This window comes from Myotis daubentonii, chromosome 9, assembly GCF_963259705.1.
Source record: "Myotis daubentonii chromosome 9, mMyoDau2.1, whole genome shotgun sequence".
Classification (NCBI taxonomy): Eukaryota; Metazoa; Chordata; class Mammalia; order Chiroptera; family Vespertilionidae; genus Myotis; species Myotis daubentonii.
In genome coordinates this window covers 6,545,508-6,559,726 of record NC_081848.1, presented here as the reverse complement: position 1 = coordinate 6,559,726, position 14,219 = coordinate 6,545,508, and positions in this window count along the sequence as shown.

Sequence of the window (14,219 nt, the reverse complement as noted above, 5' to 3'; positions counted from 1 at the left end):
GGGAGGTTAATTAACTTGTGCAAGGTTACTGGCCAGTCGTGAGCGAGACCGGAGTTAATCCTGGCTCCCTCTGGCGCTAATGCCTATGCTCTTCTTAGTCACACACAACATCCAAAGTTAGCGTTTGATTTCAAAATGTATTGTTTCATCTGTCTTCTTTTAAAACCATCAGATACATGCCATTGCTTCTCTCCAGCACTCAGAACGCACAGTGAAAGTTGTGGACATACTTAGCCCCGGTCCAGATTCCATTCCAGCGTGGCTCTGGCCTTTTACCTAATTTTAACTCTCCGCCCTCCTCCTGTCGGAATGCGTGAATCTCTGACCTTTCCGGCGTCTGCGCTGGCCGCTGGACGGCTGCTCCGGTGGCACTGTGGACAGCTTGACGCTGGTCTTTGCACTGCGGGCGCCTTCCCGCAGACTGGCTTCTGGCGTCGCTCCATTTGCGTTTGACACTTTCCACTTGACGGCAGGCTCACCTGCAGACGAATTTGTCCTCATCCAAAATGGGACTTTAAATCTTTGCTCTAAACACCAGCCATTTCACTTTCACGTCAACACAGGACAACACACATTTCTGGTTTGAGGACCGCTTGTCAGTTACACGCAAGGATCCTCATCTTCCAGAAACTGTCCAGAGCTGCCATCAGCATCCAGATCCACACGGCAGTGAGCCCCAAAACCTCCATGTAACAGAGAGACTCCGCTCTCCATCAAAACCACAATCTAGCCCTGACCGGTTTGGCTCAATAGATAGAGCGTTGGCCTGCGGACTGAAGGGTCCCAGGTTCGATTCCGGTCAAGGGCATGTACCTTGGTTGCATGCACATCCCCAGTGGTGGGTGTGCAGGAGGCAGCTGATTGATGTTTCTCTCTCATCGATGTTTCTAACTCTCTATCCCTCTCCCTTCCTCTCTGTAAAAAGCCAATAAAATATATATTTTAAAAACCCATAATCTAACAGCCACTCTTTGTCTCAGTAAATTACTTCTAATAATATACTCTCAGGAAACCATTGAAATACAAAGACTTATGCTCCATATAATAACCAAAAAGTCGGAAATCATCTCAATACCAGCAATAAGAAAATGGCTAATTAATTATAGTGCATAACTACAATGGAATATTGTGAAGCCTTAAAAGTCATCTTTTCAAAGAATATTTAAAGATATGAGAAAACATTCATGTTATAGAATTTGATTTTAAAAAAAAAGAAAACCACTTTCAAATATATGGAAGGCTGCTAAGTAGGAAAGTTAACTTATTCTGAGTGACTCTTCAGAGAGATGTAGGCGTAGCAACAACAGGGGAAAGACACCTGGGAACATATTTTGGGGCAATTATAATTTTTCTCATGGTTGTGGCTGTTCAAAGTTGTAGGAGAAATCCTGGGTAGGCAGGCAAGGATTTCCCTGATCCGGGAAGTCACACCGAGGCCGGGCAATCCCTAGCTGGGAACGTTGTGAAGGAGGCTCAGCACTGCATGGGAGAGCCACTCAGATGACCCCCAAGGACCCTCCTACCCCAGATAGCATCAGATCGCACTAGTAGCTTTTGCATCCCTGCCATGTCTCTGCGCACGATCAGTGCTGGAGAAGACTGAAGGGAGAAGGCATGAAGGATAAAGGCCTGGCCAGGGCAAGGAGACAGTCTGACCAGCCACAGAGGCACCCAAATGACAGCAGATGGGTCCCACTTAGAGACAACCTGGGCCATACTTTATTAAAGGAGAGTCGCCCCTCACTCAGACTTCCTGGGTTAGTCTTTGGTCCTTCCTTCCTCAGTGGCCTGTGCATGGAACAGCCCTCACATCCAGACATGTCTCCTTGGCCATGTGGAGCCTGCAGTGACCTTTACAGCATGTAGAACTCCAGTCTTCATTGGGGAGACTTTAAATACCACGCTGGTCGGACAGGACGGTCCGTGATGCTAATGCTCTCGACACCACTGCCCTTCCTCAGCCCAGGCTCCAGGTGCACCTCGCTCCCTCACTAGCAGTAGACATGCTATTCCATGCATGTTTGGTTTATACAGGATGTTGGAAAATATTGGGTTGTAGGCAACTGACCCACCAGGTAAAGATAGAAAAGTCACCTTGGAAATGGCTAAAGAGAGGAGATCTGTGTAAGACTAAAGGGAACCTCAAGAGTTGAGCTTTCACATGGTCTAAGAAACACCCAGCACCTATATTTTGATTTTTAATGCCATTATTCCATAAAAGAACTCATGGCTCCTTAAATAAATGGCTGATTCTAGGGCTGAATCAGGAAATATAGAAGACTAGAGGCCAGGTGCATAAATTCATGCATGGGTGGAGTCCAGCCAGCCTGCCCCAATCAGGGCTGATGGGGCCTGGCCAACTGGGGGGAGGGGCAGCAGGATGTTGGCTGGCCAGCCCCATCCTTGATCGGGCCAGTTGGCCAGCTGCAGTGCACATCACAGCGACCAGTCGTTCCGGTCGTTCTGGTTGCTTGGCTTTTATTCAGAGAGAAGAGCTCAGAGAAGCTGATAGTGCCAGAAAGTAAGGAAGTGCTCAAAACACCAAAGGACCAGAGGTCAAGGGGCTCCACTGGCCAAAGCTGGGGAGACGTGAACAGGATAAATATGCAATGATTCCTTATAACCCAAATATGAAATAAGTATCCCTGAGTCCATACTGATATTAATAAATGATTACATGAATAAATACATGGGGGGGCGGGGCGACAAATGTCCTGGGTAAAAAATTCCAAATAATGTATGTAGACACTCTGCCCTCAATGAGGGGTGAGCAGAGTTTCTCACCCCTTCAGTGTGGGTTGCAAATAGTGACTTTCTTCCAGAGGATAGTATAGGGGGAAATAACTTTACAGTAATAATCTGAAAACATTACCTCAGCCAGGTGATCGAGGTCAGCATCCACAGTGGTAAGTCACGTGACAGCTTGCACCCTGACAGATCAGATGTGAAGAAAAAGGCACTCGGCCTCCGTGGTCTTCCTCCCAGGACACACAGCCCCAGTCCAGCCACGAGAGCGCATCAGGCAATCCTAACTGAGGACATTCTACAGAACGCCTGGCCAGGACTCCTCAGAACTGTGAAGGTCAGAAATAAGGGAAGTCTACGAACTGTCAGGGCCAAGAGCAGGGTAAGGAGGCACGACGACTAAATGTCACGTGGTATCCTGAATGGACTTCTGGGGCAGAAAAGGGAGAAAATAAGGAAATTGGAAGTTGGTGAAAAATAAGAAAATTGGAAACCTGAATAACCTGAATACATATAAACTTTAGTTAAAATAAGGAATCAACATTGGTCTGTAAATTATGGAAATTGTTTCCTACTAATATAAGATTAGCAACACGGGGGCTTGGGTGGGGAAATGGGAACTCTTTGTACTGTCTTCTTGTTTTTCTGGTTTTTTTTTAAAATATATTTTATTGATTTTTTACAGAGAGGAATGGAGAGGGATAGAGAGTTAGAAACATCGATGAAAGAGAAACATCGATCAGCTGCCTCCTGCACACTCCCCACTGGGGATGTGCCCGCAACCAAGGTACATGCCCTTGACCGGAATCGAACCTGGGACCCTTCAGTCCACAGGCCGATGCTCTATCCACTGAGCCAAACCGGTTAGGGCTCTTCCTGCTTTTCTGTCCATCTGAAACTATTCTACAATAAAAAACTTTTTTTAAAAAGTCGAAGGAAGAAACAGAGAGGATTTGACTTGTGTGAGAACTTTATGGAAGGTAACTGAGGCCAAATGTTCAGAGAGAGAAACAAATTGGATGGCGCCCCGACACTGGGAAACCAAGAACAAAGCCATCGGAGGGCGAGTCGGGGGCTTGAGAGTGGCTGGTTCCATCCTGACCTGCGGTCATGCTGCTTCCTGCCCAGAAGCTCCGGCCTCTAAATAACTACCTGCCGCCTCCGCGTCTGAGAGGCCGTCTGCCTGGTTAGAGTCAAGCGAGCAGAGGTCAGAGGCTTTGTGTTAACAAGACGAGCCAAGCTCGGCAACCGCGGCACACCAGCTGTCTGAAACCGGTGCTATTTCCTGTCGCCCCAACTCCAGGGCTTACTCCAGGGCTGGAATAGACTCGTCCTTTCACTTTTAACAAGTCGCTGATCCGAGCGAGCCCATCCTCGTGTGCCTGCCAACAGAGCCGATGGGGATAGGTGCGCTGGGAGCCAGGCCGCAGCCCCCGAGGCGCTGTTCGTGTGGCACACAAACACCTATTTGTCTCACAATCTCCAACTCCAGTTTCTTGGCAGCAGAAAAACTGGAAGCCAAAAAGCATGGTTCCGGGGAACCCTGGCTTCTGCCACCCTGGAACCCGGTGACTCTGAGGCCTGGAGAGACCCAAGAAAAAGGGGGCCCTAGGGAGCGAAAGGCTGAGAAGGCAAACGCGCGCCTCTGTCAGCAACTAGAAAATCGCCTTTTCAAAGGGCCCGGCGTGGTTTCCTGTGACTTAGAACCTGAGTGTGAGGCCCTGACTCCTGTCCGGGGGTCCAGCCCTGCCTCCCCACCTGCAATCGGCCCGGCCTTGGTTGTACCTCCACGTTTGACATCCTGCCCTCAGAGGCTGCTGTGGGGCTGGCTGGCTCTGTATACCCAGCGGTGCCCCCAAGATGCCCTCCTCATTTCTCCCACTTGCTCACATACCAAGGAAAAGTAGCAGAGAGAAAGTTGGGGGGGGGGGGTCTTATGATTAAAAAATTGGCTGGGCGATGTTTTATGCATGCATCTGTTATGCTAAAATAACCATCCTTTCTAACCAGGCCCACCTGCTGTCTTTTTCAATTTTAAGTATTTCTAAGTAGCAATCAAATCAGTATAATTTGTTCTTTATCTCGGCAAAACCATTGTGAAAGAAAAATGTGACCATTATGTTACATCAGGGAAAAATACAAGCCCTTTATTTGCAGCCTTCTCTATATTCTATCAGATCTCACAGTTGTCATTATGCCAGTTGTATTTAATGCTGTTCAAATGAACAGAGCTTTCTTTAATCACTACAGCCTTCTTTCCCCTAAATGCTTTCTCCAAGGTTGTGGTTTTCAGAGATAAATACATAAATACCAATGTTATGAATACGTTAAGGGTATCCAAGAGACAGCTTTCAGGATTTGTAGCAAGAACCTGCTGTCATTGGAGTTACACAATAGCTGGCTGATGTTTTGAGTACGAAGTTACTGGGTATTAGGAGAAGGCCTGATACCCGGCACGGAGGCGGAAGGCTATTTTGAGCCCATCACAATGGACTAGTCAGCAAATGCTGACTTTATAAATCTGGCAGCAGGCTTCTCACTGCTCTGAGCACCCTGCGCCCCTCAGATTGGTCCTGCAGGCTCTGGAGCACTCCTGCAGGCAGGGGCCCTCCTGTCCTCCTGGCACCGAAGGCAGGCAGGCGCGAGGACGGAGGTCAGGTTTTCAGACCATCTACTGCAATCGGCTTTCTTTTCGAGCTGGAAACTAGAGGCATAAATAGCTGGGAACTAGAGGGTACATGGCATGCCCACGCACATGTGTCCAGTTATCAGCCAGGCTGGTGCATTTTTGCTTCACTGCCAATTCGAGTACCCCAGCTTTTTAGCAGATATTACACGGGATGATTTCAAGGTGATAGGAATCCTACATATTCATTCAAACATTTCCTCAGCAAATATTTACTCTTTGCTGAGATGCTGAGAAGAATAATTATTATCAATAGTGAAGAGTTTTAAGTGCCTGCCACCATTCTGAACACTTAATGTAAATGAAACCATTTATGCGTCACAGCGACCCTAAGGGGTAGACGCTTTCTGCTCTCCATCTCACAGAGGCGGAGGTGAGGCGCAGCAAGGTTAAGTGGCTGCCCAAGGTCAGCATCCAGCAACCATCTCAGCCTGCGGTCTCCGTGCAGAGCCGCACTCTGAGTCACTACTGAATCGCTACCCAGGAAAACGGCGCCCATATCATCCTAAGTGCTGAATAATGTTTGCTGAATAAAGCATTGTGTTGCCCCTGAGAAACTTACAATACAGAGAGGAAGCCTTTATGTAAACAAATAACTGAAATGCAAGATATGAGATAATGTGTCAAAAATAAACATAAACAAGAACCAATGGGAATGCAGAGGAGGAAGTAGTGAATGCCAGCCACGGTGAGACTGGGGGCGGGGAGCCCACATCCAGGGGGAGGGGGAGGGGCAGGAGAAAGGGGTCCCCTGCACCTTCTCTTGTCTAGCAGGAGAATAATGGTGGTACTTTTAAACTCAGAAGGTTATGTCAGGATTTAAAGGAGAGGATAAGTGAAAGTTATTTATAAATGACTAGAGGCCTGATGCACAAAATTCGTGCAAGAGTAGGCCCTCCTTCCCCCAGCTGCCGGTACCGGCTTCTCTCTGGCACCTGAGACCCAGGCTTCCCTTGCAGCCCTGGCTTTGTCCAGAAGGACAGAAGGACTACTATGCTTTTATTATTATAGACTAGAGGCCCGGTGCACCAAATTCATGCATGGAGGGGAAGGGTCCCTCAGCTTGGCCTGCACCCTCTTGCAATCTGAGACCCCTTGGGGAATGTCTGACTGCCAACTTAGGCCTGATCACAGGATTGGGCCTAAACAGGCAGTCAGACATCCCTCTCTCAGTCCGGGACCACTGGCTCCTAACTGCTCACCTGCCTGCCTGCCTGCCTGATTGCCCCTATCCATTCTGCCTGCCTGCCTCATCACCCCTAACCACTCGCCTGCCTGTCTCATCACCCCTAAACACTCACCTGCCTGCCTCATCACCCCTAACCACTCTGCATGCATGCCTGATCACCCCAAACTGCTCGCCTGCCTGCCTGATCACCCCTAACCACCTCTGCCTTGGCCCCTGCCACCGTGGCTTCATCCAGAAGGATGTCCGGAATGATGTCCGGAAGGTCATTTGGCTGTCCAGTCTAATTAGCATATTATGCTTTTATTATTACAGATAAGTCCCCTATTGATTTTATATCTGGTGGATTGTGAGCTCTCTGAGGGCAGAGCAAACATTTTACTCATTGATCATATCATCTTTGCTCAGCGGGGCAGGTCAGCAGCCTGGAAACTCATGCCATAGTCTTTGTTTGTTTGTTTGTTTTTTGTTAATTCTCACCAAGGATATTTTTCCATTGATTTTTAGAGAGAGTGGAAGGGAGGCAGGGAGGCAGAGAGAGAGAGAAACATCAATGTGAGAGAGACACATCGATTGGTTGCCTCCTACACATGCCCCGACCAGGGCCAGGGATTGAACCTGCAACCAAGGTACAGGGCTTTGATCAGAATTGAACCCAGGACCCTTCAGTCCAAGGGCCAACACTCTGACCACTGAGCCAAACAGGCCGTGGTCGGCAAACCGCAGCTCGTGAGCCACATGCAGCTCTTTGGCCCCTTGAGTGTGGCTCTTCCACAAAATACCACGTGTGGGTGTGCACATACAGTGCGATTGAAATTTCGTGGCCCATGCGCAGAAATCGGTATTTTGTGGAAGATCTGGTATTTTGTGGAAGAGCTACACTAAAGGGGCCAAAGAGCCGCATGTGGCTCTCGAGCCGCGGTTTGCCGAGCCGCAGTTTGCCGACCACTGGGCTAGGGCAATGCTATAGTCTTGAGGCAGAATTTCTCCTTTTGGGGGAAAACCTCAGTTTTTGCTCTTAATGCCTTCCGCTGATCAGGCCCACCACATTATGGAGGGCAATCTCTTACCTAAAGCTCCTGATTGCAGATGTTAACCGCATCTACGAAATACCTTCACAGCAACACCTGGGTTAGTGTTTGATCCGATAACTGGGTGCTGCAGCCTAGCCAAGTCGACACACAGACTATCACAGATGCTGTCCCAAGGGATGAAACGGGCAGAGGGAGGCACAGAGGAAAGGAACTGATGCCAAAGTCAGAAATTAACCTCCGCCTTCAGGATTTTCCCAGGGATCTGGTGGGATCTGGTGGGATCTGGGTGGGAGGGGGGCTACCAGCCAGAAGGCATCCTAGGCAACTAGAGACAGTGGAAGGGACACAGGCATTTATGGGGCACCTGCTCTTCCATGTGGGGTGAGGTCAAGGAGCTTCTTAAAGTCACAGATCCAGGGGCCCCACTCCAGAACCACTTACACAGAAGCTCCGAGGTGGGCCCCACAGTAGCAACGCTAAAGCTCCATGTGATTCTGATATAACTAACCCACCCCTTGGCTCTGCCGTGGAAATCCGAAGGTGGACCACAGGAGCTGTTCTGTAAGGGGATGGACTGAGGAAGCGCAAAGACCTGGGTTCAAACTCTGCACCTACACTCAGGAGCTATGTGCTCTTCAGCACGGTATCTTCCCCAGCCTCAGTGTTCCCATCTACAGAATGGACCTCTCGGGACCCCTAGGGTTGCTGTGACGTGAAATAACACGCAGGGACAAGGCTCTTCCCGGAAGTGTGTGGAACTGAAGTCACTCACATTGGGAGAGTCAGTCTCTGGTGCTGTGGGTCCCCACGAAGTTTGCTGTTGAAAGGCTCTGAGAGGGAGCCAGCCCTGAACCAGAGCCACAGCAGCCCGCTGTCTGCAGGGATTCGGACCCAGCCCAGCCTGTCATTCCGGACCACAGCACAGTCTGGGAGCGCCCGTCCCGCCTCGCTCGGCTCAGCAAATGCTGCAGAATGCAGGCGGCTCTGCGCCCCTGGAAGGGCTGCCGCTGAGCTGAAGTGGGGTGCGACCATCAGGCTTTGCTGCTGCTGTTTTTGTTGCTTCTGTCACACCTGAGGATATTTTTTCCATTAATTTTCAGAGAGAGTGCAAGTGGGGGGGGGGTGAGAAAAAGAGAGAGAAACGTCAATGTCAGAGAGACACATCGATTGGTTGCCTCCTGCACGTGCCCCAACTGCCGGGGATGAACCTGCAACCGAGGTACGTGCCCTTGATCGGGAATCCAACCCGAAAGCCTTCGGTGCCCAGGTCGACGCTCTAACCACTTGGATCACTGGCCAGGGCTATGGTATTTCCCATACAAACAGCTTGACCCACCTGTATATCCGCAACCTAAAAAGGCATTCACCCAGCCCAGTGCCCACTGAGCCCCTTCCCAGGGGTTCACTTCTCTGAACCTCCCCTTCTTCACCTGCCAATGGGTTGTCCTGGAGAGGAAGTGGGTGTTAACGCCTGTGAGACAGAGCAGCACAGCTACCCCTCGGCCAGTCACACAGAGGCCTCTGGGCTTGGACCGTGTGCTCACAGGGATGCTGAGCTTCACAGGGACCCTGAGGCCCACAGCCTCCCGCGGCCTCGCCCCAGCGCTCCCCACGGGCCTGGCAGGGAGCCACCGGCAGACGAGCAGACGCCTGAAGGCTCCTGCGCCAAAGGAACTTCCACTTAACCAAACCAGCCACCGTGCACCAGGCTGCAATCAGCTCCGGATGCCGCTTGCACACCCCTCCTCCCAGGCACCCCACGCACTCCGGTACCTCTCATTCTCACAGGCACGCTCACAGGTGGGTGCGGGCCTCTGGACCCATCCTCCAGGCTCGGGGTGCCCGGCTCAGAATCCGGCCCTTTCTAGACGGCCGTGCAGGGCTGGGCGGGGGGGCGTGAGTCATCGGAGACAGACAGCCTGTTCTGTTGCGAACCCTCCTTGCTCAGGCGGGAGCATAGGTTACACTCTATGTACAGAGATGTGTGACTGCGCAGGTGAAGACAGAGGAGTTTTCGCAGGAACAGGTCATCAGAGGATTCAATGCACCACCACAGCCATTGCCAGAACAGTGTGTGGCTGAGACGTTAGACCAAGCGATGAGACGTTGTTGGGGTGAAAGGGGCGGGGCGTGGGGGACCATCTAGTTAGATTATTCTCAGGGCTCAGGTGGAACCATGAAGTGTAACAATATCGGAGAAGAACAGTCTGCCTTCGCTGACTCCCACCACGTGCCAGGTGCCCTGCTAAACACTTCTGGGATCTCTTTGGTGGGGAACTCAGTTGATTAAAGCATCGTCTCAATTCGCCAAGGTTGCCGGTTCAATCCCCAGTCAGGGCACATACAAGGATCAACCAATGAGTGCATAAGTAAGTGGAACAACAAACTGATGTTTCTCTCTCTCTCTCCTCTCTAAAATCAGTAAATTAATTTTAAATTAAAGCAAACACACCTCTGGACTGATCTCATTCACTCTGGCAATAAGTCCATTTGACTGGACTCCCATTTTAAAGATAAATAACGGAGGCTCAGAAAGCTGGTGTGGTTTGCTGAAGCCACAAAAATGGCAGAGCTGTCAGACAGCACGTTTCCATATTTTACCCACAGTGACGGCAACAGCGAAGTAAATTAGCACCTTTGATTCTCCTAATATCAAATACTGGACTTTTATAACAAGGAGAGACTGAACTGCAGTTCTTCCAAAGTTTACCCCAGATGCTGTTCCAACTGGAAGAAAGCATTTCCAGGGCGGAGGGGCCTCGTCCTGGTCCCTCGGGGGACCCGCTGGCTCTGGTGGGTTAAAGGGGAGGAAGCAGAGGAAATGGGTGTGGAGGACAGGGATGAGGTCGGGTTTGAGAAGAACTGAGGGGACCCTCTCCCCCACCCCCCCAAACACTACACACCTCCGCCTGCTTCTCCTAGTATCTCCCGTCACCCCCTGAGTCTAAGGAAACGCCTTCGGGAGCCTGTGGCGGCAGGTGAGACCCGAAGGGCTCTGGAGGACGTAGGCATCATTAATCAGCATAAGCCACTATCCCGACTTTACTAGGAAAACTAGGAAATGGGAATGCAAGTGGAAAGAAGATGCTTTAGAAGGTTCTACATGGAGTCACAACACTTTCCAAATAACAGTTCTTTGATCAGAAATTTTAATGCAGCAAACCTCTCCCAGGATGTCTCAGGATGAACAAGATTCAGATTTCACATTTCTTAAACTTTTGAAATAATAGTATTTAGTATTTACTAGAAAATAATAATAATGTACTTTAAATTTATTTATGTTATGTAACATTATTCTAGTATGTAATAGTATAGGATTCTATAAATTATAATAGTTAAATCCTATTATTTTACTATTATAAAAATAACAGTATTTTGCACCAAGAAAAACACCAGTACTTTTGTACTTAAAAACAGTGTCGTACCCAATACTCAAAGCAGTATTGCAATTGTGAATTATGCCTCCCACGAAGCAGCAAATATTTTCATAGCTTCTTAAGAAGCATTTTCCTTGTTCATTTGCACCTGACATCAATGGTAGGAAGCAGGAATCATTTTTATAGACATCCTGCCGGTAAGAAAACAGAGTCTCAGTGTCACCGTTTGAAAATGACCCAGGACTTGACCCCGGGTTTGGGAATTTCAGATCCCAAGCTTCCAGCCTGTGGCCACGGCGCCTTCCACGCGTGTTTCTTCCACCCGTGGCCGAGCCTTGGGGGCCTCCAGGCACTGACTCGTCATCGACCTGCTCCGTCCCCTCCGAGGGCTTTCCTTTCCTGGTGGGAATAGAGGCCAGGAAAGCAGGGCAGGGCCGCCGTGTGCACAGGTTGCCCAGGGCTGGCTGGTGTCTGACCCTCCAGGTCGCTCCCAGCCAAGTTAGAGGGAGGCTCTTCGGCGCCAGGATGGAAAGGTTGGCCATTTCCTGTGAAAGGGCAAGGTGATCAATAATGTGCACAATAGCGTTTTTCACTCTGGGAGGCCGCTGGGCCGGAAGCAGGAGCAGCAGCTGCAGGCACGGGGAGGGGGACACGCTCCTCTCCTTTGGCCCTGGCTCCTGGCTGCACCTACGGGGAGGCTAAATGAGGAGAGAAAAACAGGCCGCAGTGGCCCCCGCAGCGACCCTGAGGGGGACTCTGGCAGAGGCAGGGGCAGCCGCAGTGCCGGCCGCTGTGGGCTCTGCTCAGGGCCCAGGGCACCTGCGATTCACACGGAGGCTTGTAGGAGGCCAGGGAAAGACGAAGGCCTGGCAGCAGGCCCCCCCCCCCCCCCCCCCCCCGCAGCAACATGCAGAAGAGCGCGAAGCAGGCTGGCTTCAGGGACAGATGTGGCACCGCCGTCAGGCCGGGCCGTGCTCGGGAGGGAGCCCTGTGCCTGGCTTAATGCTCTGTAGTTGTCATCTGGAAAGTCTTAGTAATTTCGTCTTTGAACTTGAGATTTGTAAGTGATGAGACCATGGAGCTTCAGCTTGCAGGTGGCCCTGACTCCCACTTCCGGTCACCCCGGGACAGTCCTCAGCAGCCCCCCACCCCGGGTGCAGGTGTCCAGAGAGCGGCCGCACAAGGCTGCCCCCCCACCCCCCGCTGCCCGTGTAGCTGCCCACAAGTATCATGAGCCCACGTGAGCGCACACTAAACAGCAAATAAAAACCGGGTAGCTCGTCCAGAGAAAGAAAGAGCAGCTTTTCACTCCCTTTGGAGCAAGAAGGCCACATTTCATTCTGCACTCGTCCCTGGGAGTCCTGTCCCTGAGCCTGCTGGACCGGACACAGCCAACGGCTCGGGGATGTAGCACCCTGCCCGCTAGCCTCTTGCAGTGGAGGTGGGTCATCGCTAAGGCTGGGACATTGTACTCTCAGTACAGAATAACAAAGACACGAAAGATGTCCATATGACTTCAGGTCTCCACCCTTCCCAGGAACCTGGAGCATTTTTGCTGTAAACAGTGCCTTAACTCAAAGAGCAAGTTACTCCTACGGGGTGCCAGGTGCTTTAAAAAGCCTGTGGGGATTAATGATAAGAAACAGGCCTGACTTCTCGGATGCCTGCGTTGCTAGGCCTGGATACTAGCCATTCTCTCTGACCCTGACACCAGCTCTGGGAAGGAGGTACCGCTACCTCTGTTTACGGAGAAGAAACAGGCTCAGAGAAGCCCCTCACCTGCAGTTGCTCACCCAGGAGGCGGTGAAATGGGGTTGAACTCCTGCCTTCCTGACTCCGGAGAGGGACTTTGCCGAGTGGAATGGCGTCCCGCTGTCCCTGCACAGAAGGGTGGCCCAGGAGGCCGAGGGCTTTGAGGAACAGAAACGGTCCTTCCAGGCTCCCCAGCGGGGCCCAGAGGCTGCTGGGGCCGCAGAGCTGGCCATGGCCATTGGCCCAGCGCAGAGAGGGAGGGAGGCAGTCTTGGTGTTGGAAAGCTGAGCTGCTGTCTGGTCATCCCAGAAACGAGACGGAACAGCAATCAGCCTAAGCCGTCCACACAGCTTCTACTCAAAGGAGCTGGCAGCTCAGGCCACTGAGAATTTGTTCACAAGCTCATTTCTAAAATGTTTTGAAGGCTTGCTTGGGGAAAGACACTGTGGTAGGCACTGGTGGTTCAGGTTTAATGAGACAGGCAGGGTCCCAGGCCCTATGGAATTCACAGGCCTGATAGAGCTGTGGCCTTAAATGTTTTTGACCACAAGCCAAATTAAGAAATGCCTTTTACAAGAAATATTCAAAGTGATGAATAGCAAGAACCTACAACCAAGATTATTCTACCCAGCAAAACTATCGTGTAGAATTGAAGGTCAGATAAAGACCTTCACAGACAAGAAAAAGCTAAAGGAGTTCATCACCACCAAACCAGGATTATACGAAATGCTGAAGGATATTCTTTAAGAAGAGGAGGAAGAAGAAAAAGGTAAAGATAAAAATTATGAACAACAAAGTGACAACAAATAAATATCTATCAACCAGAGAACCTAAAAATTAAGTCAGAATAAATTGGTGAATATAATAGAAGCAGGGGCATAGAAAGGGAGTGGACTGACAATTCTTGGGGGGAAGGGGGTTTGGGGTTGCGGGAAGAGACTGGACAAAAATCTTACACCTATGGATGAGGACAGTGGCAGGGGGTAAGGGCATGGAGTGGGGTGGGAACCAGGTGGAGGGGAGCTATGAGGGAAATAAAGAGGAACATCTGTAATAATCTGAACAATAAAGATTTATTAATTAAAAAAAAAGAAAGAAATGCCTTTTACGAGTCAACCCAACACATAAGACCAATCCACATGCATAAATACGGAAGCAAGAGCTTCACAGAGCCTTGTAACCCTTACCACACATGATACACTATTATGTATCCTGTTAAACTACTGGTCGTGAGCAATTGGATTGACTTTCAGTCTAATTGATTGATCACTAGAAGAACTTGTAGTAGGAGATACAGTCGAGTAGGTAGTAATGTGCTAAGAAGTTCTGGTTTATGGAAGCACATGGAATGATGAGTCCCTAACTTAGGCAGAGTGATCAGGGAGGGCTTCCTGGAAGACGTGGCCTCCTAGCTAAGATGCAAGTGTCAGAGAGGTAGG